This window comes from Eriocheir sinensis, chromosome 34 (assembly GCF_024679095.1).
Source record: "Eriocheir sinensis breed Jianghai 21 chromosome 34, ASM2467909v1, whole genome shotgun sequence".
NCBI lineage: Eukaryota > Metazoa > Arthropoda > Malacostraca > Decapoda > Varunidae > Eriocheir > Eriocheir sinensis.
In genome coordinates, this window is record NC_066542.1 from 3,941,043 (window position 1) to 3,941,361 (window position 319).

Consider the following 319-nt stretch of genomic DNA (forward strand, 5'->3'; position numbering starts at 1 on the left):
AAAACTACCCCTGGAAATGCCTAAAACTCCTACGAAAGCCTTGTCAAATATGTTTTCTTAGGTTCATGGTACAGAGGAAAGGTCAGAGTACCACCAGGGTCGCCATACTACCTGGTACCTAAATGCCTAAACTCTACAGCCAACAAATATGTTTTCTTAGGTTCATGGTACAGAGGAAGGGTCAAACTACCACCAGGGCCATAAACCTTCCCCTGGAAATGCACAAAACACCTATGAAAGCCTTGTCAAATGTGTATGTGCTTGAGGGTGGCTTGGGTTGAAGGGTTGAAGGAGGCGTGGCTGGCTGTCGTGTGGCGTG